At 43.6% G+C, this 26,717-nt stretch overlaps 1 protein-coding gene across 2 annotated transcripts in view; it reads left to right on the plus strand.

The window, feature by feature from the left end:
• The first annotated feature begins 664 nt into the window (after positions 1 to 664).
• The window catches only part of LOC106737784 (interleukin-5 receptor subunit alpha), a 76,928-nt gene continuing 50,875 nt past the window's right edge, over positions 665 to 26,717 (plus strand). For both annotated transcript variants that reach the window (XM_014600333.3, XM_014600334.3), the window contains exons 1-2: positions 665 to 1,018; positions 7,712 to 7,791. The gene's annotated coding sequence lies outside the window, so the exon portion shown is untranslated. The remainder of the gene's footprint in view (positions 1,019 to 7,711; positions 7,792 to 26,717) is intronic.

Raw genomic sequence — 26,717 nt, forward strand, 5'->3', positions numbered from 1 at the left:
TTACCTTTGTTTAACTCCATATTCATTTAAAGAAGGTAAAGAAGGCAGTAAACTTATAGACCAACCATATTCTTGTAACACTTGAAGAATTATATTTGAGAGAAAATCAACCAATATAATTCTTAGATTGATTTGTCTGTAGTATTCATTTTGAAAGAGAAAGAAAAAAAATCTGTGGGTAGACTACTAATATGTTGTAAGTTCAGCAACAATACTCTGGACACTCCTGGGTTGAACTAACAAGTATTTATTATTATAATTCTCTGGAATCATATCCAGGGTGGATCCTAACAATTGCCCTCAGTATATATATGCAGAACTTATACTTGCTCTGCCTCTGCCTTGACCCGTCCAGTCCTGTGGAGAGAGAGGAACCAAGAATGCCTCTGGCTCCTCATGGCAGAGAAAAGGGAGTCCCCAGTTCTGCAAAATTGCCACAAAGCACCTGAACCCTGCAGTGCTGAACATGAGGGCTTTGGCCTTAAAGGGACAGTACCAGGAAAACACAATAAGACACAACAACTACAGCTCCTACTGTGCTATGGCAGCCCTTTTAATGCCTTGTGGTGACTCCAGCTGGACCTGCCCCCCCAGTAATACTTCCTCATATCAGTCAAGTGAAAGAGGAATAATGTAGGTTCTGTTCACTCATTTGCAAGCCATAGTACATGGGCAGACACAGAAAGGGAGAAAGCTGGTGCATGAGAAAAGATAAAACAGATTAAGGCTATAGCCACCGAAGGAAGTAGAGGGTTTCAAATGCTGCAACTGTAGTGGTGTCTAGGTTTTGAGTTAGTGTCTGGTCTTCCTCAACAATTCATGGGAAGAGTAGGCCACTAAGATGGGGACTTACAAAAGCCAGTCTGATTGTCTGCTGATGCCAGCCAATATAATTTGTCTTAGAGAAGAGAAGTTTGTCTTTCTTTATGCTCTCTATAGGACTTAAGTACCTCCCTCTGGACTGCAGAGAGGTACTTTGCTGCACTCTGGCTTCACAGCTGTGAATAATCTTTTGAAGGTAGGTAGCTCAACACCTGTTTTTTCAAAAACCTGTGGGCTGCTGGTTAGAATTACGACCCTTCAGGGACGTGGGCAATCAGGGTATGAAACTCTACAGGAAGAGACTAATTGAACCCTTGTGTTCCACAAACAGCTTAGCACTATTCATTCTGGGGTGCTTTCATGGCTATGGATTTGAGGCATTTCCATGGTTAGGCAGTACCTAACTTGAGGATTTTGAAATTGTCAGTTTCTGGCACAGGCCACTGAAGTGGGAAATACAGTGGACTTGAGTACCTCAGTTTTCTTTATGGATCTAGCCCTTAATAAACATTGATCTGAGCAATGGGGAGGAACTGTGATACCGCCGGTTCTCTGGTTGGTACCTGGGGTAACCCCAGCCCCATTTTAGGGAAAGGCTACAATCTAAGACCCAGAAATCATGCCACCTTGCAGGAGGGTAGAAATGGAAATATCAGAGCGAGAGATGTAGGGATAATTATGGTACCATATACAAAGTTTTATAAAGTAACTGGATTATCTGGCTTTCATTTGAAAGAAAGAAATACAATGCATCATGTCAGTTTCCTCAGTTTCACAACATGGTGTGAGCAGATAAGTTCACCCTTTAGAACGTGAACAGATAAAATGCCAAGGAAGGGTCAGTCTGGGAAGGTCAGTCTTGAAAGGGTTTCTACAAGACAGTGTCCTGTTGAGCCATGCCCTGCTCTGTCCTGCCCAGAGACTGCCAACAGACCTTACGTCTTCTGTAATCATTTACTCCTTTGAGAAGGAATACATAGAAGCAAAACCTATTTTTGATAGTATGTTATCACAACTATTTGTCTAGTTCTGCTCTAGCTCTCAGTTAATGAATTTTTAAAGGTTTATCTACAAAAGCAGGTGGTAGGCAACCTTTTTGGCAGACATGCCACAAATTAGCCCTGCCCCCTACCCATGTGCAACTCCAATCCCTACTTACCCAATCGGCAGCTCTGCTTGCTGCTTCCTGTCCAAGCTGCTGCTCTGCTTCCTGCTCTATTTGCCACCCTGCTGTTTGTTTACTTCCTGATTAGTTACAGAGGCTACCCATGCCACTTGAGGCACACGTACCACAGACTGGCCACCCCTGTGCAAGAGGATGCTTGGGAAAATTAAGACAATATAAGTAAAGATGTGAAATCAATGTGCATAAGTTAAAGTGCATTTACCTGGAATGTGGATGTTCTTAATTGGGAAAAAAAAGAGTTTATTTGCTTTAGTTTAATCATCTTATGCAGAACATTTAGCTGGAATCACACTCTGAGAAGTCCTGAGCAGAGCTGTGAAAGAATTTTGGGTTTCCTAGCTGAAGTGAAAAATCTGGAAAAAATGTACCTGGCATAGATTACATTTTTTTTTCCTTAAAAATGAAAAAGTTCATTCTATGTTATTTGCCATATATTGACTGGCAATGAAAAATATTTAGTTTTCAGGTTTTGCTCCCCTTCTTAATTATTATAAATGTAATTACATTCTGAAATGGAAAACCGAAAGGGTTTCACTTTAAAAAAATCTCAAATGAAATAGTTTGGCTTTCTCAATCCCCTTAATTATTTTTTTACAGACAAAGTATTACATGGATTTATCTCAAATCCATTACTAATTTTGCAGGACTAAAAATTATTTTTTGAAGAATAAATTATCTGGACATTTCTGAAAAATGTCACTCAGTTCTCTTTTAAAAAGTTGCACAGCTGAGTAAGGACTAAGAATGTAACAGTTTTCTTTAGCTTCTATTTAGATCTTTTTCTCAGTAAAATAAAATCAGATTAAGTTTTACTCATTTCCCAATCTGTTTTCCATGATAAGTATGCAACTGATATGTGGTTCACAAGGGAAAAATGATAGTGATAGTTTCGTATCACCAGGTCTGCTTCACACACACACACTAAATAAATTAAAAAAAATATATATATATATATATTACATCAGAAGCTATCACCCCTCTAACTTCTGTGGCAGGGGGGAAGGGGAATCTGAGGCTATGCACCGAAGGCTGAGAAGTGAAGCAGGCTCGTTAAAAGCCAAACTTTTAACTGTTTATCAGCGAAATGTAACTGATGTGACATACCTTTTGTAGAGAGAGAGTTCCACTCACAGTCTTGCCATCCTCCAAGCTAAAATACTTAAGTAAAAATCTTTTTTGTTCATTTTCTTGACCCCATGTCAGTCTTTAAGGAAACACTTAATTGACTCTTTGTTGTGCTATACATAAAAGTTCAAAAATCTCTGCCTTAAGATCATACATTGCTCAGTCCATTTGGGGCCAACTTTTCTAACAGGCATGTCACAAATAAGGCTCTGTACCACTCTGATCCTCATCCCTGCCCAATCTGCTGCCCTGCTTTCTGCTCCCTGTCTTATTTTCTGCTGTGCTGCCTGCTCCCTTACCCAATCTGCCATGTGCCATACACAGAGGCTTCCACATGCCATAGATTGGCCACCCCATGGTCAGTCTATACCTACCCCCAGGTAGTATGCATAGATTCTCTTTATTCCACTTTCTCCTTTTATAAAAGGGGAGGGTTGGTACATACTTTCCTTTGTAAAACACTGAGATAATGCATGAAAGCACTAGAACAGGCTATAGAGAGAGGTTGTGGAATCTCCATCTTTGGAAAATTTTAAGAGCTGGCTAGACAAAGCCTTGACTGGGATGATATAGTTGAGGATGGTCATGCTTTGAGCAGGGGGTTAGACTAAATGACCTCCTGAAGTCCCTTCCAACCCTAATTTTCTATGATTTTATGAAAGTGCTATGTAAACTAAGTGCTGTGCTGGGTAAGTTGGTGTCTTTGATGCAATCATAGGTAAGGGTGATGTTAGCCATTGTTCCTTAAGGTGAAACAAAAGAAGGGACTAAACTCCTTTAGTAAGATACTTGAAACACCAGCAACCCTGTCCAATGCATAAATCAGCATGACAAGGCCTGAACAGAAGCTGAGCCATATGGCCAAAGGAGTTTACATGAAGCTCCCAGCTGCCTCTGGCTAAGTGGGGAATCCCTGCCCATCTGAGGGCTCACTTCCAGCTGCTCCACCAGTGGGACAGCTCCTGGCCACCCTTGGTGGAGCAGGGAAGGAATAGCTCCCCAGTCCCTGTGCTGTTCAGTTCCCAGCTCCTGTGGGGAACTGAGAGCCCCACAGTGCTGGGTTGGAGGGGAGAGGGCAGAGAGGGACTCAGTCCCTCCACTGATTGCTCCCAGCTCCTGGGGGGAGCTGGGAGCTGAGCAGTTCCAGGGCCAGACCCCCTGCTGGTGTGGCTGACCAGAAGCAAATTTGTTCCTGGTCAACTGCTACACAAGCCCTGCTGCATAGGTCCTTGCTGCTAGCGGCTCCACTGGTGGGACAGCTCCTGGCCATCCCTGGCTGAGTGGGGAACTTCCACTCAGCCACAGGCTCACTGCCAACTGCCCTGCTGGCCAACTGGGGCAGGGGACTGGGAAAGAGCTGTCGGGAAGGGGATTCTTTCTCAGCCCCGAGTCTTATAGGTAGGAAACAGCTGACCCCCTCACCCCCCAAATCCCAGGCCTGACCCTGGTGTCCCTTGATAGTTTGGGGCTGGCATTCAGGGGAGCCTATTGCTCCTCCTGGCTGCCATATGGCAGGAGAGAAAGGGAGGCATTTCCCTGCCCTGTACTGCTTCTGTTGGGAGCAAATTTGATCCTGACCGATGCATGTGTAGATGTGCTCTCATAGAAAGCTTACTGTGCATTAATTGCATGTGTAGATGTGCCCTCTGTGTGAAAAGGGCTGCAGAACGAGAGGAAAGCCAGAGACAAACTGCTGAGTAGTAGAGCGAACTAATTCAGGGAAAGCAGACTTGGATTGTTGAATAGGGAAACTGCCTACAGTTTCCTCCTACTGCGCTCAAGAAAACAGCTGTGTGTATATCCTTTTTAGAATACACTAATGAAAAACATGAACCTATTAGCAATTTCTCCTCCTAACAGGAATACTTGGGCAAGGCCCTGAATAATGGCTAATTGCTCAGAACAAAGGGCCACAAAATTATCATCATGATGACCATTTGCAACCTGGTCTCCTTTAAGAGCAAAATGAGAAAAGGAAAGCTTAAGTAAGGTATTTCTTTCTTGTCTTCATGGATGCAAAGTCATCAGTTACATCATCTAATGTATTTGCTTTGCAAATGTGTTCTCCACTGAGAGCATGATCAAATGGTTCAGCCTATCCTCCCCAATTGCTGATTGCAGGTAGTTCTTAATAATCTTAAACTTACTAAAAGTGCATTCCCTGGATGCAACACAGACTGGCAAGACTATGAGCATTCTCAAGCAAATGCACATCTAAGGGAACACAGATTCTACACCTTTGCCATGAATTTGGTTGAGAAGCTCAAGTGCAGTGCCCATGGCTCCTCCAGAGGTGCACAAATTTGAGTCTTTCCTGATTTTGTAAAACAGGCCAAGTTCTTCTTGCAACTCATCCTTGTTCACATCTCGTGGGTATGTGGTGGACAGGGACTCCACAAACTTCACAATTTCTTTATCCTCTGCAACAGCTGGTGGGTCAAGTATGGGTGAGAACAAGCTTGAGAGCTTCTCCATGGTCTCAGCTAGGCTTTGAGATCTGAGAGGAGCATATCCATGGCTGTGATGAGCACTTCAACCCTGAATTTATCTTCAGGGGAAGAGATTGCGTGTTCTGTATTGGCTGGCTCATCATGGAAATGCTTCATCCTTCAGATTCTTCTGTGTGTTCTCTTGAATTCGGTGGTGATACTTAGCCCCTCAGCGATGACCTTAGCTTCTGTGAGAAAACTTGGCCAGGAATCATTTAACCATTGAATTTCTTCCAGGAGGCTCTCTACATGTTGCACCAGCTAAGATTTCCAGGCAAGGTCCCACTGGAGAGTAATTTTCTGTGGCAGTTACCACAGGGAAAAGGCCTAGGAGTGGTGTGAGGCCAGGCCTTAAGGGAAGAATCCTTCCTTCCTGAGTAGTGGAGGAGGCCAGCCAGCAGGCCACAACCAGAAGACCTGTGAGACTAAGTCGGGCCCCAGGAAACTGGTAGGAGAGAGAAGCTCTGCCAGAAGGGGTTTGGAATTTGGAGGTGCTTAGGAGAAGTACACCCCTATTCCTATCCCCGTGTAAGAAAAAATGAAGTGCACCTATCAAAGGATTGCATTCATCCAAGAGTTATATAGACACTTTACATTTAAGTAAGGCGAAATATGTGAACCTGGATATATGTTATGTCTAATGTTATTTTTCTGGGAAATATAAAGAAAACAATACGTATAATTTTCATTATTATATTCTTGCAAATTCATTTCTGATTTTGGCCCTTAAGAACCCACAGAGCTGATATTCACTCACTGTTTGAACTCTTTCCTCCGGAGGTCTTTGTGTGACAACAGGCCTGCTCTGCCACAGATCCCTCCTTAAACCTTCCTGGTTCCTTCTCTCCTCGCAAGAGACTCTGTAACTAGGGCTACTTGGCCTAAGCCCTTGGCTAGGCAATCATAAGCCTGATCAATCTTGTTTCTATTGCTGCCCAGAGATAACAAGGATGTTACTTTACCGTGACTGGTTTAGACTTCCCCTTGGATATCAATGCAACAATTTCTTAAGCCTCAAATTAGCATCTGTTTCACGCACAACTATATATAGTATTTACTTCATGGTCAGGGACAGTTCCCATAATGTCACAATTACATGTTGAGAATGATTCAGTGTCATCTTATACACTGATACACCAATTTCCTCTTTTTTATGAAAACAAAATACGAAGAATTCTTGTGAACAATGTCTCAGGGCAGGGGCAAATGGTACACACAGTAGCAGAGGCAGGGGGGCCTTGCTTTGTAGCCCTGGTGCAAATCCAAGGATAAAAAGATCTTTTAGTCAGAGGCACAGCAGCACAGCACCATGCCAATAGAAGCTGTGTGGTGCCTAGGGCAGTGCCAGGTCCTGCTGTGGTTTTAGGGGAATTATCTCAAGAGTTGAGGCTTCTGCATACAGTATTGTGAGTTTTCGAAGTGATGCTGTAGTCCTTAGGCCAGTCTAAGCTGACTACAGTGATTAACATGAGCCTTAAGACAGTAAATTATTTCTGGAACCCCAGAACAGCCAGGACTGGGACAACAGAAAAACAGATCAACGCTTAAACTAATTGGATATTATTTCAAGAATTTTTTTTTTCTTTTTTCCATGAGAAAATCCTTACCCCAAAACTTTCATAGGAATGTACTTGTTTCAATGAAACTTAAAATGAATGATTGCTCACATTCAGGATGGAACTTCAGATGAAAGACCACCACAAAATAGCTAATAACAGATGATTCTGCTACTAATTGGGGAGTTAGAGACCCAGCTCTGCTTCAGACTAGAGACTTGGGCTGGGTCATTGACATGAGGACTGTCCTAACCACATTTCCCTTCAGTTATAAGATAACTAGAATCAGTCAAGAAATCAGAAAACACCACATGTTTTGAGGGTGCGGTATACTAGGACTCTCCAGAAAGTTCATTTGACTTAAATTTTAAAGTAAATTATTTAAACTGCATTTTTTTCTCTATGTGGACACCTTTAATAAAGGGATTTTAATTCAGTTTAGTTTAATTCCAAAGTCAATTTAACAAAATCAAGGTAAGGCATTTAATGCTTTTTAACTAAACTATATCAAACCATGCTTTTACTTATTTTAGGCTAAGTTTCCTGAGTGATCCTGTTTAAACAAGCCAGAGGACTGCAGACAGGTCTGGAAACCTGTTTAGTTTTGTTGGAAGTGAGTACAAACTTTAAAGTCTAGTGTTGCCGGTTTAAGTGGAAATATTGTTCGCAACTAACTTCACAACTAGTCGTAAAAAGGAGCTTAATCCTTCTGAGTAAACAGACATTCTGAGAAAGGTGTGACCCGTCCTTACTACATCCACTCAAGATCCAGCTCAGAAACTTTATCACTCTCCAGCAGGGTTTCCTGTATTATGCTTTCCATGGTTGCCTTCTTCATTTTCCCCATTAGTTGAATTTTCATCTTCAACTGGATGATGTGTACTGGTCTCTCAGCCATAAATAACTGCATTATGAGTATTCCAAGACTCCAGTATTGAAAAGGAAATGCCAATTTTTTTACAGTAGTAACTCCAGTCCCAGGGACTGTGCCCATGTGTTCTATCTCTTTCTCTCTCTTTGTCTCTGAAAAGAAGGTGCCAAATAACTCCTTATCATTTATGAGTGTGATAGATAGTGAAGTGCTACTCTAGAATCCTGGCAGTGGCTAACACGAAAAGTGAAACGTGCTTAGGGTGACCATATTATTCTTAAGGAAATCTGCCCCCCTTCCCTTTCTCCCTCCTCCCTCCAAGTCAATGGCACTGCTGCAGGCAGAGGCAGGCAGGCACCACCCACCTGCCTGGCACACCAGGATATTCTGCCCCCTCACCCCCACCCCATCAAACTGTGCCCCACACCCTTGTGATTCCAGGATTTCTGTTTTAATTTTCACCACTTGGCTGGAACCAACCTATGAAATCTGGAAGCATCCTGGCCAAACCAGGATGTAAAGTCACCCTAGACATGCTCAAAAACATGGAAACTTAATTAGTTCCTAGAATATTTTATCATGTTAGTGAGTCCATAGGTTTGGTTATTCCCTTCCAGCAGCTAGGTTATTTCTGGCTTATTTTTCAACTTAATACTCATACCCATGATCCAGTTCCTACAACTGACTATGGTAGCATAGCACCGAGAAATTGGAGAATAGAAGAAATAGGGGATTTACACATACCAGTGCATAAGAGTCAAATATCATTAAAAGACACAATATGTAACATTTTAGTCAGGTCAGACAACTAACCGAGACATGAGAAAGGGCCTTATTTGGAGCCCACAGAAGTAAATGGAAGATCTGTGATGAACTTTACTGGGCTGTATATCATTCCTGTGGTGAATAAAATATTTAAAGATCATATAGAATAGAACTAGGAAAATTTTCCTTTGGTAGAAGAGTTGTATGAAGAACTTGACAGTTGACTTGTGTTAGGCCTACAAATGCAATGTTAAATGTGTGATTTAGTTTCTTGATAGTATATTAATGATTATATAGTAGTGTCTTATCTCACATATTATATCCATGATTTTGCAAATAATACTGAAGGACAACCTGACTGCTTGCCTAGAAGCAAAGAGGACAAATGGCACGGTTAAACTAGGATGGTTTTTGCCCAATAAGTAACCTGCCTTCTGAATTCCCTGCTGAGTGCAATGACAGGGAGACAGAATGTGCTTGATTATGACAATATGGCAGTGGAATTCTTAAATAAATTGAAAAAACACAAAAGGCCTCAGAATTGATGCAACTGGCATCATTTTTTGTCACTGAGCTTCTTTCTCCCTAAGATCTTCCTAACTTTAAACCATGCTTATAATCCCCACTTTCTTTACCCAAAGCTTTTGTTGGGCCTCTCTTCCCAGAATAAATCTTAACTTTATTGCCCTATTTCTCATGGATTTATTATATTCATTGTGCATTTATTGCTGTTTTTCAGTTGATTGCATGCTAAGCAAATTCATGAGCTAATTTCTAGAAGCAAAGCAGAGCTGTCTTGGTACAATGATAGGGACTTTCCCAAGAAGTACTCTGTAAATGTACATTTACAAAAAATGCACATCTCTCAAAGTATTTGATTTCTTTCTCTCCCTCTCTCACTCTCTCTCTTTTAAGAACACTATCTCTTTACTTCAGTACATTGCAATTAAGTAACAATTGCTGATATTATTCTGGGAGTATACTTCAGTATCTTCTCTCTTTTGGGTGCAACTTCATTTTTGCTCTCAAATGTTTGAATACTGATTATCTCAAAATTATTCAGACCTGCTGCACTGCAGGGTGTTCTTTTTAGGCATTTATTAAGAGGTCAGTCTGTTTTCATTATTATATCTTCTGCTCTTATTGCTCTTTACTAGGGCTGTGCAAAATGGAAGCATTTTGTTTCGACCAGCGTTTCGACATTTCAACAGGACAGTATTTCATTTTCACTTTTGTTTCAAGTCAAAATGGCTGTTCCGTTTCGTTCTGTCAAAATGTTTTGCTGTTTTGACCCTGTTTCGACATGTCGCCCATAGGATATAATGGGGAAGGTCAAAACAGGCTATAACTTTGTCATTTATAGCCAGATTTGGATGACACTTACCGAAATGGTAGCTGCCTCTGTGGGAATGATGCATGCCAAGTTCCAAGAAGATAGGTGCAGGGAGTTCAGAGAAACTGTACCCCAAAATCTTGAGAGCAAAACTCAAGTCACTTCTATGTGTTAAGCCACAACAGGGTCAAAACTACAGGGATGCTAGCCCCTGTTGAGGCACCAAAGCCTGCCATGTTTCAAGGAGATATCTTTAGGGAAACTACACCCCAAAATCCTGAAAGTAAAACTTGTGTCACATGTACATGTTAAGACACAGTGGGGTCAAAACTGCCAGCTTGCTGTCCCCTGCTGAGACCACTAAGTCTGCCAAGTATCAAGAAGATCAGTTCAGGAATTTGGGGGGAACTGCACCCCAAATTCTTGAAAGCAAAGCTCATGTCACTTCTATGTGTTAAGCCACAGTGGGGTCAAACCCTGGTGAGGTGACAAAGCCTGACAAATTTCAAGGTGATAGGTGCAGGGGTTTGGGGGGAAATGCACCTCAAGCTGCGGACAAGCAAAACTCATGTCATGGGTGCTTGTGCAACTGTGTCTGTCTTGGGAGGGTAGGGGAGGGGGAGGCGGGGACTATCACAGGCCTAGATGCTAAGTTATTGTGTTACTAGTTACCAATCAATCATAGATTCATAGATTCATAGATGTTAGGGTTGGAAGGGACCTCAATAGATCATCGAGTCCGACCCCCTGCATAGGCAGGAAAGAATGCTGGGTCTAGATGACCACAGCTAGATGCATATCCAACCTCCTCTTGAAGACCCCCAGGGTAGGGGAGAGCACCACCTCCCTTGGGAGCCCGTTCCAGACCTTGGCCACTCGAACTGTGAAGAAGCTCTTCCTAATGTCTAGTCTAAATCTGCTCTCTGCTAGCTTGTGGCCATTATTTCTTGTAACTCCCAGGGGCGCCTTGGTGAATAAAACCTCAACAATTCCCTTCTGTGCCCCCGTGATGAACTTACAGGCAGCCACAAGGTCGCCTCTCAACCTTCTCTTGCGGAGGCTGAAGAGGTCCAGGTGCCCTAGTCTCTCCTCATAGGGCTTGGTCTGTAGGCCCTTAACCATACGAGTGGCCCTTCTCTAGACCCTTCCAGGTTATCCACATCTCTCTTGAAGTGTGGTGCCCAAAATTGTACGCAGTATTCCAACTGCCGTCTGACCAGTGCCCGATAGAGGGGGAGTATCACCTCCTTGGTTCTGTTCGTCATGCATCTGCTGATGCATGATAAAGTGCCATTAGCTTTTCTGATGGCTTCGTCACACTGACGACTCATGTTCATCTTGGAGTCCACTAGGACTCCAAGATCCCTTTCCACTTCCGTGCCTCCAAGCAGGTCATTTCCTAGGCAGTAGGTATGCTGGACATTTTTGTTCCCTAGGTGCAGCACTTTGCATTTCTCCTTGTTGAATTGCATTCTGTTGTTTTCTGCCTGTATGTCCAACCTGTCCAGGTCTGCTCGTAGTTGTTCCCTGCCCTCCGGTGTGTCTACTTCTCCCCACATTTTTGTGTCATCCACAAACTTGGACAGAGTACACTTCACTCCCTCGTCCAAGTCGCTGATGAAGACATTGAAGAGTATCGGTCCTAGGACCGAGCCCTGCGGGACCCCACTGCCCACACCCTTCCAGGTCGATACCGACCCATCCACTACGACTCTCTGGGTGCGACCCTCCAGCCAATTCGCCACCCACCGGACTGTGTAGTCATCCAAGTCACAGCCTCTTAACTTGTTCACCAGTATGGGGTGGGATACCGTATCGAAGGCCTTCCTGAAGTCTAAGTATATGACGTCAACCCCTACTCCTGCATCCAGGCATTTTGTAACCTGGTCATAAAAAGAGACTAGATTAGTCAGGCACTATCTGCCTGCCACGAACCCGTGCTGGTTTCCCCTCAGCATAATTTGTCCTGCCGGGCTCTCACAAATGTGAGCCTTGATAATTTTTTCAAAGACTTTGCCAAGGATGGAGGTGAGACTGACTGGCCTATAGTTGCCTGGGTCCTCCTTCCTCCCCTTCTTGAAAATGGGGACCACATTGGCCCTTTTCCAGTCCTCTGGGACCTGGCCCGTGTGCTACGAGCGTTCAAATATTCCCGCCAGTGGCTGTGCAATGATGTTAGCCAGTGCCTTCAGTACCCTCAGATGGAGCTCATCCAGGCCTGCCGACTTAAATCATCCAGTTCCTCCAAGTGACTCTGCACCATCTCAGGGTCTATGCATGGTAGTGTGGTGCCCTGCTGCTGCCTCTCCACAATCCCAGTGAGAGACTTGTCTTGCCCCTCACTTAGGAACACTGAGGCAAAGAACTCATTGAGGAGTTCAGCCTTGTCCCCCCTGTCCGCCACCAGTTGCTTCTGCCCATTTAATAGGGGTCCTATTCCACCCTGGGCCTTCCTTTTACTCCCTATATAGCTGAAAAACAATTTCTTGTTATCTTTAACTTAGGATGCCATCCTCAGCTCCATGGTAGCTTTGGCCCGTCTAACTGCCTCCCTACAAGCGCGAGCAGAGGAGGTATACTCTTCATGATTCACTCAGGGACCAGCTCAATACACAGTACCTAGCTACTACATAATGACATAATGAGCATGGCTTAACACCTACAAAACCACAGACTAAGGAGAGGAAAGAATCAATACAGACAATCAACTGCCCCAAGACAGACAGTGTCAATTGCACAAACACCCATGTCATGAGTTTTGTCTGCTAGCAGCTAGGGGTGTAGGGCCCCAGAACTCCCCTGCACTGATCTTCTTGACAGCTGGGAGGCTTCGTGGTTGTATCATGGGCTAGCAGCCAGGCCTGCAATAGTTTCCCCTCCCCTGTGCCCCAAGACAGACATAGTTGCACAAGCACCGGTGGCATGAGTTTTGCATGTCAGCAGCCAGAGGTGCATGCCCCAGAACCCAGAAACCATGCACCTATTTCCTTGAAAGATGGCAGGCATCATGGCTACAGCAGGGGCTACCATCCCTGCAGCTTTCAACCTGCTGTGCCTTTACACACACAGTGTCATCCATGTCACAAGTTTTGCCTGTCAGCAGTTTGAGATGCAGTTTCCCCAAACCCCTGCACCAAACTCCTTGAAATGTGGCAGGCTTTGTGGCCTCAGCAGGGGCCACCACTCTTGCAGTTTTGACCCTGCTGTAGCTTAACACATACACATGATGTGAGTTTTGCTTTCAGGTTTTGGGGTACAGTTTCCCCAAACTCCCTGCACCTATCTTCTTGAAACTTAGCAGACTTTGTGGCTTGAGCAGGGGCTAGCATGCCTGCAGTTTTGACCCTGCTGTGGCTTAACACATATAAATGACACAAGTTTTGCTCTCAAGATTTTGGGGTGCAGTTTCTCTGAATCTCCTGCACCTATCTTCTTGAAACTTGGCATGCTGTATGCCCTCAGAAGGGGCTACCATTTCTGCAGTTTTATCCAAATCTGGCCAGAAATGACAAGTTATAGGCTGTTTTGACCTTCCCCATTATATCCTATGGGCAAAACATCGAAACAGTCTCAAAACGGCGAAATGTTTCAACTTGCCTCATTTCGTTTTGAGGCTGTTTTGGCCATATCTGTTTCATTTCAATTTTGCTGTTTCAACCTCGAAACAGGTCGAAACAGTGTCGAAGCAAAACTGGCAGTGAAATTTCGCACAGCCCTACTCTTTACCTTGGGGACCGCAGGAAGGAAGGTTCTGGCTATCAAACAGCAGTGTGCATGTATACCAGACAGGAACACCATTCTTCAGAATGTTTAATTTGCTTTATCCTTCACAGCAGTCAGGAAATCAGGACATTTCAGATGCTTCATTGATATGGCCAGTACAGCTACACCACTGTACATCAGGGATTTACAACAGGCAGCCTGTGGGCCAAGGGCAATCACTGCACCCTGCCATAATTCTTTACTAAACTTCTTTATTAAATGAAAAATGATTTGGAAAGAAAAACAATGGGCACTATGTCCTCCCTATACAGCAATTTTTAATTGCACAAGCACAATCCAGGTTTCCTCTTGCACACGTGCTGGGGGTTTGCATCTGATAGGAGTGTAAATGGTGAACCTTCATCAGAAAGTGGAACTCACAAGTGGGCCTCAGTTAAGCTTGAGTTGGGCAACCTTGTTTACATATATTAAGTGATTTTTTTTCACTTGTTCTTATTGTGGTAAGAATCATGAAAAAATGTGGAATTTGGGTTACTTTTTTAAGCTTAAAATTGGGGATATTTTTTATCAGAGAAAAACAGGATCCCTGGTGATAACCATCAACCTTCTGACCTTTTTGACTAGTTTATGTTTCTAAAAATCCTAAACAAGGTTAGGAATTAATTAACAGAATTAATCAGACAGATGCAAGTTTCCTAGACCACCAAGTAGAAAGAGGTTTCTTACTTCAGTCAACAACTATTCACCAATGCGCCCCAGGGGAAAACCAGGAGCAATGATCATAAACTCCTAGAAAAAGGTTTCAGACTGAATATAAGGAAAATCCTCTTCATGGTTTGTGTGACCAAATTCTGGAATAGACTCCCAGTGGAGGTGGTGCAAGCACCTACCCTGAAGATCTTCCAAAGGAGACTGGACACACACTTTGCTGGGGTTATTTGGCCCCAGCAGTCTTTCCTGCCCAGAGCAGAAGGGCTGGACTTGATGATCTCACAAGGACCCTTCCAGCCCTAAACTTCAGTGAATATGTGGTTGTCTGTAGGTGGAGAGCAGAACTTTCCTTATTTGTATAAAATAATCACTTAAAGAGTATTGGCTGTATCTCCCTATGTTGCAAATCAGTGCCTCTTTCTATTAGGTGGTCTAGGAAAATTGCATCTGTCTGTTTAATTCTGTACCTTGCTTAGGATTTTTAGAAACCTAAACCAGTCAGGAAGGTTAGAAGGAAGATGGTTATCATCAGGGATCCTGGTTTTCTTTGATAAAAAAATCCTCAAGTTTCAGGTTAAAAAAGTAACCCAAAATGCAAATTTTCCCATGATTAAAATGAAATCCCACTAATACATACATACATATGTATGTGTGTAGTGGTGTTTCATTTTGGTCATAGAAAAATGTGGATTTTGGGTTTACCTTTTTTAACCTGTAAATGGGGGATTTTTTTTAAACAGAGAAAACCAGCATCCCTGGTTATCACATAATGATCTCTCAATCTTCTTATTTCTTGAAGTAGTACATGTTCCTTTTGAGCCTTGTGAACCTTAGAGGATGGAGATTGTGTTTGGGGGGTCAGAGGTGTAAGAAGTTGCTGCCAAAAGTGATGGATGTTGCAGGTGGGTAGAAAGATTTCTTCCTGGTCTGAGATGACAACGTAGGGGGACTGTCAGATTAGGCAAAATTCAGTGTATATAGCTAGCATTGTCTGCATTACCTGTGTAGTGGGCTTATAACAATATGACTAGGGCATATCCTGTCAAGTCCTTTATAATGATTTATGAAACAAACAATTTAGCTTAAAGATCCAAAAAGGTAGCACTGTAAAGAAACCCTAGGAATCCAGGGTCGGAAACAGCCTTTTAAAACTAACTGCCTGTGAATCAATAGAAGCATTAATGGCTTGGGGTTTTATAGCAGCACTGTGAAAATTAAGGCCTGAGGTTTAAATGATTTTATAAGGTGAGAGGATTTATGAGCTGGTTGAAAGAATACTTTTCTGTGCACCAACTGGAAGTGAAGGCATAATGAAACCATTAGGAAATCCATACTTACTGGAGGAATAATGCATTAAGTAAAACCAAGCAATGTCCTGTCAAAGAAAAAGATTTGTTAACTGAACAAATGCTCTTTGTTCATAATCCAATTGTTTACACAGGGTGTATGCTTAAAGATGTAACCCAAATATAGCACCTGGGTGTTTAGATTCAACTAGGACTGCAGGTATGGGGCAAATCTATTAATGCAAAGAAGAAATGAGCCTTTATCCTAAAAACTTCTTCTAGTTCTCATATACGGTACGTTCATGTGGATTCACTCCTTGTGTGCACACACTCATTTATGTTTGAGCACACAGGACATCTTTACATGTGCTCCAGGGTGGGGGGTGGGGCACTTTAATTCAAGTGGCTTGTAAGAGTTCTCAGGAGTTGCTTTAATGTAAGGACCTGCAGTGCCTTGTGTATTCAGCATCCCATGCTTCAAAATGGCAGTGGGGGGGCACTTTAACTAAAGCTTGTTCAATGAGTTTTGGTTAAAGCAGCCCTGCTTTAAGAGTGGGGACACTGAATACACGTGACACTGAGGCTGCTGGAGTGTGCCTAAAAAGCAGCTAATCCAAAAAGCGGATGCATCCTACTCCTTGCAACCTTTTTTGTGAGTCAATATAATGGGTTAGACAGGAGGGCATTACCGAAGTAGGTGCATTACTGGATTTTCAGGGACTTGAACAAGACTAAATAGAACCACACTTAAGCACCTAATAGTGGAATGTAGGTCACATAAGAAAGTTATGGGAGACCAGGAATTAAGCCTGAATCTTCTAAATCCATTGCCTTAACCATAGGTCCATTCTTCCTCTGCTCATAGTACCAAGTAATTTCAAGCGAGGCTTTTTTTTTACTTCCGTAGCATTATATGGGCACCTATACACATGCTTGATGCCTGCTCCAATGCATTTTAATTAGAACAGGTCAGAGCAGACTCAATTAATCAAGTCTGCTGGTGCGTTCTAATTAGAATGGTCCAGCAGCCTCAGCATTATGTGTATTCAGTGTCCCCATGCTTCAAAATGTGTTTGAAGCATGGGATGCTGAATACATAAGACACAATGGGTATATTAATTAGCATGGCTCCTGAGAGCCATTCTAATTAAAACACCTCTGCCCTGGAACATGTGTAAAGATGCCCATAGATGCATAAACCTCTACATCTGCCTACTGTCGGCCTTTTGGTCCTTAGACAGATGGAATGTCTTATTTAATTTTCTTTGAATCTCATAAGCTATTGTGTGTATCAGATGATAGAAGAGAGATGTTAAGGCTTGTGACAAAAGTATCAATGGTCAATACCTCCCCTCCCACCCATAGTCCCTTGGCTTAGACAGGAGATGTATAAATGGAGAGGGGGGCACGGAAATCCCAGAGCAGTGTACTAAAATAATCAAGGACTTTCTTTTTGTCATATGGTGTATTAGAAAATGCTGAGCTGGCTGGGAACTGTAGTTGAAGATTCAGGGAAGAAGGGTGAGACATATTTTTTCCAAGAAATAGTCTTCCACTATTATAAGTATCATAGAAATATTGGGTTTAAAGGGACCTCAAGAGGTGATTTATTTCAACTACCTGCATAAGGCAGGATCATCCATCTCTAAAATATCTGAGGCAAATATTGGTGTAACCTGTACTTAAGCTGCCAGTGATGGGGATTACACAAGAACAAATATATTTTGAAATAAGATATGATTCTCAGAATTGCAGGTAAGGGAGCTCCTCACCGAATGTATCATGCAAAATGTGCATGGGCCCACAGTCAGGAAAAGATTTAGTGCTTCTAATAGATTTTTAATGTAGACTTTAGGCACCTCAGAACAAACTTGTGATTCTTAGAACCTCAGTTGGTCTCCACCCTTGGTAGCACTTGTGCCCTAGTTTTTCCTCACTTCTGATTTTAAAGTTCCTCAGGAACCAAAACTTCTACTTCCTCTGTTCACAGAAATGCCTCAGTTTTGACGTCAGCATGGTGCCTATTTTGTTTGTAAGCCAAAATAGGATCTAGAAATTCCAGCTTCATAGTCTCATGAAGGATTCAGTCTATTAGAGTTCAATCCTGTGGTCAAAATACTTGAGTAAGTGAGGGGAGCTCTCTGTTCCATTCTCTGCTCCAAATGCAGTTCATGCATTTATCCAGTGACTGTTTCATGCATAGTAAATAACCAGTCCTTGCAGCAGTGTGCTAAGCTTTCCCTCTCAGACGGGTTTCTTCTAAAACCACGAGGGTACACACACACACACACACACACACACACACACACACACACACAAATGTGTATGTATGTGTATGTATGTACCCCATACACATACAAACACATATATATGTGCGTGTGTGTGTGTGTGTATGTATGTACCCTCATGGTTTTAGGAGAAACCCCTCTGAGAGGGAAAGCTTAGCACACTGCTGCAAGGACTGATTATTTACTATACATGAAACAGTGACTGGACATTAATATATATATTAATAAATGCTTTATGAGCTCAATATCTCTTTTTCCCTCTCTCTCTCTAGTTCCATGGGTCCAGTGAACTTTGAATTCTTTCTTGCACCATGGCTCAGCTCCAACAGGAGAAAGGGATAGTGCATCATTACCCCTCAGTATAGCCTATAACCTGGGAAGTGAGGATATGGGTTTGAATCCCTTCAGACAGAGGAAATACTTGAAACTGTCAGGTGCTGTATAAAACTGGGATATTCTCTCCTCTACTTGCACCTATGTTTTCAAATAGAAACTCTTGCTCCATTTCTTAAAGAAAGACTTATGTGTCTATCTTTAGGAGACTGTCAGGGCTGCAGTTCCCAAGTGGACAGAGGGGGTGCTGCCAGAAATGACATTTGTCAAGTGATAGTCCCCATGAAAGCACTCTACAGCAGCTGTGCCATGACACATATGCATGGCTGCAGAGCACTTTAAAAGTGGCCAATGGCACAATAAATTAACCCTCATCCAATAAGGGATCAGATGAAGGTGGTCCAAAGTGGAGCACTTTTGGTAACTTCTGTCAATCCTTGCATGCAATCAGGGTTGTGTTAATACAGTCCAGCACCACCCGTAGTACTGTCTTCAGGAAGGGAAGGGAGACAGGGGTTTTCCAGGTGGATTGAAGCTCTTCCACCTCACGGTGTGTCCCCCCAGCCCTCCCCCTCTCTATCTCAGGCTGGGCAAACTCCAATCCCTAGTTCCTTCCCCCTCCCCTATCCCTTCCTGCAGATGGCACCAGAGCTGGGGGAGGGGAGGAGGGGCACTTAGGAGAGAGAGGCTTCAGACAGGCAGCTTCTCCACTGGATTAGCTCCAAAGTGGAACTCAGTTATTACCCCCTGCCCAACCAAACAGCAAATGCTTTCTGGGAAACCCCATGAGTTAGAGCAGGGAGCTGCATCTCTCTCAGCACCCAGGCACTTCCCTAAAGCCCAGACAAAGCATGTATGTCCCAGATATAGTTATGTTTCTCTTCTACCAGACAGGCTGCCCTTTAAAGAATCAATCTAAATTTTAGAATTCAAATCAACTCTCTTTAAGGCAATAGCAAAGCTCAGGTTGACTTCCCTATGAAAAAGATGGGGCTCTAGGAGCCCGATCTAACTTAATTTAAAATCATCAATGGAAGAATTTTGTTTTACTTTGTGTACCTATAAGGCAGTGTTTAGCCAAATAAGTAATATTTTTGGCACTTACACAGTCATGCTAGCATCACTAGTGTAGCATGCTAGTGTAGCATGCATGCATAGGGTGAGCAAGAACACTAAGCTATGCACTGATTAGGCCTGTATGCAGCCACATACATGCACCCATTGTGGATGTGCAAGTGCACATAAGTGAAAAAAAACTTAGGATAAGTGTTAGAGGAGGGCCTTTTCAGATTGTGGTCTCAAGAGCTTGAGATATTAGGGGCATCTTTACACATGTCTGGGTCAGGCAGAGGGTGCAGGGGTGGTGCTTTAATTAGACTGGCTCTTGGAAGCTGCTGTAATTAAAGTGCCCACAGCATCTCTCTCTCATCCCACACTTCAACATGGTGGTAGAGGTGTTTTAACTAAAGCTTGTTTGATGAGCTTTAATTAAAATGCCCCTGCCACCATTTTGAAGCATGGGGACACTAAATACATGACACCGAGGTTGCTCAAGCATGCTAATTGGCATGCTCCAGCAGACTTGATTAATTAGAACATGTCAGAGCACTGGGTACATATACAGGTGCCCACGGGCACTATCCCAGGAAGGAGGAGACCCAGATTCCAGATCCCTCTAGCCTAGAGGGAATTCGAGCCTGCATCACTGTGACTCTGACTTAACTATCATGCCAGAGATAGGCTTCAACTAGTACCCTCTCTAGTGTTGTGAGCCTGGCTACTAGCCACACAACAGGAAAACATTTAATTGCTAACACTTTAAACCTTCTGAATTTCAATATCACTTCAGCAGAACTTGATGTGATTTTTCTTTATTTGTCTCTGCTGATGTGAGTAGAGGTGAAACAAAGAAATACACATCTTTATCCTTCAGTCAGTCTCCCTGCAAGAAAATGATAACTCAAAAATCAGAATCTTTAGAAGATGGAATGTCAGAAAAATTAGACCCAGGCTTGTTAACTCTCATGTCAGGAATTCAGGCATGACTTGACCCAAAAAGTTTTTGTGCTTAGGTTTCTACAAAGGGGAGTGATTGCTGGTGACTGAAATTCACTTTTAGTATCTAAATATATTTTAAAGACAGATACACTCTTTTAAAAAAACTATTTTGCAACAGTTTTCTGAGCAATCAGCAAAGATATAGAGGGAAGTGATACAAACATTCATATTCGGCTGCTAATTCAGTGTACAATTACGGCCAGATTCCATTCAACCTATTAGAAACATAAGTAGACTTAGGTGCCTAATGCTATCTTACCCCACCCTGTTCAAATTCTCAGAAAACAGTTAATGTAAAAAATGGGTGGCTTCTCCTCCCCATGCTGCTTTTCTGTGACTCAGTCTAAAGGGCAAGATGTTCATTGTTACAAAAAGTAGATGCATTAATGTATTTTCATGAGTTCAAGCAGCATAGAACAGAATCATAACTACTTTTACTTAGATAATGAGTGGAATAAAATCTGGCTGCTGATGTGGGTGATGGCCTGCCAAAGCATTCATTCAAGGCTTCTTCCTCCTAGGTTAACTTGAACTCTGATCTTGTGGTTAGGGTGGCAAACAGACTCCATTTCTTGCACACTCCACATCATTCAGAGTACAAAGATCTGCTACTCTTTGGGTGTTTGCCTCCCTGACACCAGTCTTTCTCAATTATTCCTTGGAGAAAGCCATGTTTTCTGAGATGTTTTAAGAGTGGACAGAGCTTCTCTGCTGACTTTCTTTCAAAGAGAAAACATTAATTATTATCCAGCTGATCCTGTCCATGCCTTTCCTCCAATTCAGCCTTTTCAGTCTGTCCTAAAGTACCTTTGTCAACCTTCAAAAGCAAGTCCTGAAGTTCTTCTGGCTGAAGCAACACTGGGTGTCTGCACTTGTCCCAAGCCTTCCTCTGATAGAGGGCAGATGGTATTGACACTGGATTTTAGGAACCCAGCCCTTTTACCTTTGTTCTGGGCAGGCACATCCCTCAAACTGACCACAAGACCTGCCAGTTGATAATATGCAAATTTATTGATACAGAGTGATAACAGAAAAGCAACAATACAAACAATAAAGAGATTCTATATCTACCAATCCTAGGGCTGTCATCAGAGTCAAAGTACATCTGGTCAGGATGCAGGCTTCTCACTAAGGCTCTTTCTCTTCAGTGTCAGCAATCTGGAGGTGGGATGTCGAGGCCCACAGCCTCCTTCCAGTGGGGTGCATGAGACGGGCTGCTGATGTGTGTCCTTTGTCTGTGGCGGCCTCGGGAACCCTTCCTGGGGGACGGGGAGGGATAGAAAGGAAGAGAAGGAGGGACAGGGAGGCACGGGACAAAGGGAGGGACCCTTTATTAATCTCAAATCTCTGCTTTTGTATTCTCCTTCCCCCTTGATGACTCCCGATGACTCTTCACCTGTGGCTATCTGTGGTTGGTTGTCTCTTTGTGGTCACACATTCATGTAGCCTTCTGGGCCTTCTCCTAATTTGGTCTGTTCCCCCAAAACCAGGACTCAGGCCCCCCTCTGCTCTGGAGCCTTGTAGCTGGTGTCACTTATCTCATGTTATGGGAGAGTATGGTACATGCTTCCTTTGGTTCCCAGGCTGTTTTCTAGACTATGTGTCCTTGTTGGCTTTGTTGTGCTAGATAGCCAGTCTGCTCTCAGGGCCATGAGAAGCTGTGTGTGTGTCTCCCAAGCCCTTTAGAAATCCATTTAACCCCTGCTGCCCATCTTGACGCCTTATAATGCATATATCTATACCTATATGCCAATTCCCCCAAAACAAGCCATTTTTAAGCCAACAATGGGGCCTAGTTTCCATTTGCTGCCATGTCCATGCTTTGTACTTTCAAGCCCTAGAGAGAATCTCATGTAATGACTTGGTACAGCATAGAGCATATTGGGTAATATTCTTTTCTTGTGCCATCTCTGAAGTTCCAATATAGCTGGTAGCTCTCTTATATCCATGCAGGTGGTGTCCCTGAGACCTCTCTGAGCTGGCCTTCTTTTGCCAAAACTGCCTTAAGACTTGGAAGTTTGCCTCTATCACAAGTTGTATTTTGGTCACCTTGTCACTGAACCCAAGAAGGCACTTTGGTAAACTAGAGATTGAACTTGGAAAGTCCCTAACATAAGAGGCATTCTGGACTGTGTTGTTGGTTGGACTGAGTGCACCCAGTTGCCCCAATCCACCTATGACCACTCCATCCCTCCCTATGATCACTCAGCCAGCCACTGTCCCTCCCATGGTGAGCTCTGTTGTTATAACAATTGTGCCCTGCAGTTGTATGTTTTCACTACCTCATATCCCCTAAACCTATAGCATCTGCTGTCAAACCCATGCCCTTACGACCTCTGAAGTATGACACAAGCCAGTTGAATAAGATCCAGCAGGTCTGCCTCTAAGCTACATCATATAAGCAGCTATATTCCAGTGCTCATTCAACACCATGGTCTCTTGCCCTGATACTAAATGGCAGGAAGTTTTACTACATGAAAAAGGTAAGGAACCCTGGTGGGCCAGCCTGATTTCAACTTCTCTTGGGGACCTAATTTGGTGGCTACTCCATACAGTTTAAGGCAGTTTATTTGGGCTGTACAAAGCTTCAGTAGCTGGTTTGATTCGGAGGAGATTCGGCCCAATTTGGGGACCGAATCTGCAAATCCAAATCAAATTGGGAGACCAATTAAAAGCTCTGACTCGATTTGAAGCATCCAAATCGATTCAGAAAAGCTTTGGAAAGGATTTGGCCACTTCAGAGATTTGGCCATAGACTAAACAGGCAGCTAACATGGCTGTCTCCAGCTGGTAAGTCTGTTGGGTTTGGGAGAGGGCAGGAAGGGGTGTGGGGGAGGGAGGGATTGGTGCTGGGGCTAGGACCCAGCTGACATGGGGGAGCGTGTTGCTTGGGGAGGAGGGCAAGGTCTGTGGGATGAGGGTAGTGCTGTGAGCAGTGGCTCTGCCATGCTGCCGCTTGCCCAGTCAGGGTGGGGGAGTGGCGGGGAGGGGATGCAAGCATGGCTTGCTCCAGGCAAAAGGGAGCAAGTGGCAGCATGGCATAGCCCCCAGTCCCAGCACTGCCATGCCTGCATCCCGCACCCCCCACGCTGGCTGGCAAGTGGCGACATGGCAGAACCCCCGCTCCCAGTGCTGATGCGGGTGCAGTAGTGCTGGGAGGGGGCCTATGCCCTGCTGCTGCCCGGAGTGAGTGGTGCCTGCATCACGCCCTGCCCCCCATGCTGGCTGGGCCTTCAGCAGCAGTTCAGAGCCCCCTCAGCTCCCCCTCACTGGGGCAGAGACAGGCACTGGAGAAGCCGCAGGAGAAGTCCCCGTGGCTGCCCTGCTTGGCCCTATTCCCTGCTCGGCCCCACCCTCCCCGCACTTAAAAAAAAAAAAAGCCCCATACTCACTGGCTCTGGCAGCGGTGATTAGGGCCTCTGAGGGCTTGTGGCAGAGCCCCCCTGCACAGCATGGGGCAGTGAGGGGCAGTAGGGGGCAGCGGAGATCACCCCCCACTTGGCATCCATGCAGCAGCTGCTGCATGGTGCAGGTGCAGCATGGCTCAGCAGGGCACCGTGCGCTGTCTCAGAGCTGGGGCAGGTCCACATGTCAGCTGGAGCCCAGCACCACTTGGCCCTCTGCGCAGCGCCCTGACAAGCCGCAATGCACCCACACCAAGGGGAAGTTGCCATGTGGGTACCAGGCCGGGGGGAGTATTCCCAATGCCCCCCACCACTCTGTGCTTCATGGCAGGGCTCTGCCATGAGTGCCAAGAGGCCCCAATTGCCACCACTGCAGCCAGTGAGTGCGGGGCTTATTTTTTGCTTTTTTTTTAAAGTATCAGGAGGCTGGGGTCAGGCGGGGGATGGGGTCAGGCAGGGCAGCCATGGGGGCCCTCCCCACCAGGGGGAGGCAGGCACAGCTGGAGCAGCCATGGGAGAACCTACAGCTGCTCAGCTATGCTTGCCTCTCCTCGGCTGATCCGAATCACTGAATCTTTCCAAATCAGCACTGAATCTTCCAAAGCCGATTCGACTGAATTGATTCAGGACAGTGATCTGAATCTCCGAATCAAATCACTGTCCTCCAAATTGGCCAAATTCAAATTGAATACTTCCCTATTCACATAGGCCTAAAGTTTATACCTAGGCATTTGTTTCTTCTGTGACAAGAGGCGTCACCTAGTACTTGTAGAATATTTTACAGAGAGTCTGGCTGCACTGTGCCTAGCACTGCATTATTTATGCATACCCAAATCTCAGTTTGCATATTAACACTTAGCCCTGGCCAAGATTTCTGTTAGTTATATAAGGATGCAAAGGAGGTTGTACTGGTGGAAGGTGAATCTTTTGTGACTGCAAAGCTTACTTCGTCTTATTTATTCATGTTGCTGGACAGAGCTCCTTTGCACAACATCTGCTAAGTACTTTGTGGAATTGTAGGTGCTAGTTAGGATTCTTTGTTCAGTGTCTCTTTTGTTTTAAACATGTGACCCTCATTCTCTTCATTATTTCTGTTTTCATTTGTTTTATGGATTATGTTGTACCTGGGTCTTGTGACACTTCCCTCAGAATGAGGACCTGGGTCTTTAGGTCTGGTCATCTCTATGCCCACCTTTTTAGGAGCTAGATAAGGTCTAGGTCTGAATGAGACATGTCCAAGTTGGGGAAAATGGCATGTGATCATGTATGTTGAATGTATGCTAATGAGTGTACACACATGAGCAGAACAATGTGCTTTCCCTAACCACATTATCTGTGGTATTTCACCAAAAGTTTCCCCCAAAAAATTCACCCTTAGATAGATATGCATAATGGGAAATATAAGTCTGAGCAGTTAGTTATAAACAAAAATTTAAACCTGAGAATAGAAACTCTTCTGCTGAAGCTGAGGTTAGTTCCCCTCCCTCTAAGTTCCATGTCTCTTGATGCTGTATTTCCTTCTTCTTTGATACATAACAAAAGAAGCAAGGGTTTTAATTTTGCAACCACAGCCAGCATTGACAGCTTTGCTTTCAATGAAAACCTGAAAGGTTTCTTAAGGAAAAAAAAATACCTTGTAAAAAATTGCTTCTAACAAAGATAGCTCTGTTGTGGTCTGAAGAGGACAAGTCTCTCAAAATTGTTTGGTGAGGGTCTGTAGGCGGTTCCAGTATGCATCTGCTGTCCATGTTCTTTAAGATTACTGTTGTATTTGGCTCCAAATGATAAACGAGTAGACTGCTGTGACTACAGATCACTCCGCAGTGTTGTCTTGAGAACAAGGAACTGGATTACAATAGTGTCGCTTGTCTGCCCTTTGTTCCTAATGGAGCCTCCGATTCTGAACTCTTTGGCTTGTCAGTTCCAAGTGATATAGGTCAGCTCCGACGACTGAATACACACTTAAAAAGATCATCTAGAATTTGAAAAAAAAGAGCAAAACCAGATTCGGTACTCTAAAGCAATGGGCCAAATCACATTGTTTATTTAATTATTCCTCAATAAGTCATAAATGTGCATAGCATACCTTTGCAAAAAGGGGTTTAAAAAACTGTAAATCCTTTACTTTAAACAGAAGTGCTAATACTACCTAATTATACAGATGGTGGTATGAACTGCATAGTTTGCTTTGAGATCTGTACTTAAATCATGAATAAAGTCTGTTTCACTTTTCAGTGATTGAATTTTTTTTTTCCAAAGTAGGCCTAATAACTTTCTGAGTTTACCTGAATTATGTGTTTTATATTCTAGTGAGAAAATTTCCAACAACTGTAAAGATAATATTTAAACATTCTATATTTTAAATGTACCCTCTCTTTCTAATTTCTTTGTGTTCTCTGATAAACAACCAGAAGCACTGAAAAACCTGCCATGCATACAGAGATAGCATGCAAACTTAAAAGAAACTGAGCTATAAGTTTCTTGATTTTTTAAAACGATTTATTTATTTATTTATTTATCTCTTATTTAAAGTAACTGCTGGAATGTATGCACAGATGGCAGAACTACTCACATCAGTTGTTTTCATATTACAGGGTGCTTACTTCCTTGATTTTTTCTAGATTTACTTTTCATAAACCCTGTAAACTTTAGAGCTAATCTAACTTGTGTTGGGACCTGTTCAGCTCCTGGCAGCTCAGGGAATTACCCAGTTCATAAGTGAGGGAGACATAGAGACATACAGTCATACCTCATCTATCCTCCCCTA

Source organism: Alligator mississippiensis, chromosome 1, assembly GCF_030867095.1.
Source record: "Alligator mississippiensis isolate rAllMis1 chromosome 1, rAllMis1, whole genome shotgun sequence".
Classification (NCBI taxonomy): domain Eukaryota; kingdom Metazoa; phylum Chordata; order Crocodylia; family Alligatoridae; genus Alligator; species Alligator mississippiensis.